This window comes from Nematolebias whitei, chromosome 14 (genome assembly GCF_014905685.2).
Source record: "Nematolebias whitei isolate Nwh7 chromosome 14, NemWhi1, whole genome shotgun sequence".
Lineage (NCBI taxonomy): Eukaryota > Metazoa > Chordata > Actinopteri > Cyprinodontiformes > Rivulidae > Nematolebias > Nematolebias whitei.
Window position 1 is genome coordinate 4,361,928 of NC_056511.1, and position 1,432 is coordinate 4,363,359.

The following is a 1,432-nucleotide window of genomic DNA, read 5'->3' on the forward strand; positions in this document are numbered from 1 at the left end:
CCTGCTGCATATTTCCCCACCTGCTGCATATTGCCCCCACCTGCTGCATACTGGCTCCACCAGCTGCACATTGCCCCCACCTGCTGCATATTGGCCCCACCTGCTGCATATTGGCCCCACCTGCTGCATATTGCCCCACCTGTTAACCTGGGTGGGCATGTGTGCACCAACTTTTTGTTAGCACTCTGCAGTGAACCTGCAGGACAGATTCCACAGCAACATTTGTCAGGACCTGATGTTTCCCAGGAGAACATCAAAACAACCCTTGATCTGCAGCATGATCTCCTGCCACGTGTTTCTCCGGGGTCTCCACAGCGAATCATCTTGGTCCATCTCTTCTGTCCTCTGTGTCCTCTGTCCTAACTCCAACTACCTCCATAACTGCATCCATATATCTCTGTTTTGTCTTTTTCAAGGTTCAACACCCAGAATAAGTAGCCAGAGCAGTTTGTCCATTGTTTTATCATCTGGTGTTGGTGCTGTATGTCCCACTGTCAGCTTCATTGGTAGTGGACTAAAGATCAACATGTGTCCCCGATTCATCTGAAGCACCATCCATCCATCCATCCATCCATCCATTTATTATCTTCCACTTGTTCTGAAGTCAGGTCTCGGGGGCAGCATCTTGATCAAGGGGGGTCCAGACATCTCTTTCCACAGGTACCTCTTCCATCTCTTCTGGGAGGACTCCAAGGTGTCCTCAGGCCAACCGAGAGACATAGTCTCTCCAGCGTGTCCTGGGTCTTCCCGGGGATTCCTCAAAGTCTGACATGCCTGAAGCGCCTCCCTAGGGAGGCACCAGATGCCTGAACCACCTCAACTGGCTCCTCTGGATCTGCAGCACCTTTCTACTGGAACTTAATCTTGTACTGGACCAAAGAGCAGCAGCCTATCTCCGTTTCCTTCTTTACTTCTAATAAAGCTCTGGAGACACTTTGAGCGATCTGTCACGACAAAATCACTCAAATCTTTTTGCGTGTCCACTTTAAATGCTTTAATACGCCATCGTCAAGGACAGAATGTTCACCTGAAGCTTAATAGTTTCTGCCATGTACCGTTTCAACAAGATAAGATCAGCTTTACTTGTCAGTGACTATAAAGTTGGAGGCGACTGATGGCTGTGAAACTTCTGCTGACTTAAGATTCAACACTTGGTCCTAATCTTACAAATCTGTGATAAGACAAAGTTTTGTAGAAGCTTCTTGCAAAGATAAATGGATAAGAGAGTGACGGGGTAGAATAAGGTAAAACCCAAAGTGTGGAATGAGGACGTGGTCAGACTGCTGAGCTGACAAAAACACACAGCAGAAGAATTACATGTGACGAGGAAGCAACCTCAACAATCCATCCAGAACATTTAAAGTGAATGGAAAAAGTGGACACAGTATGTGTGCGTCTATATATATATATATATATATATATATATATATAT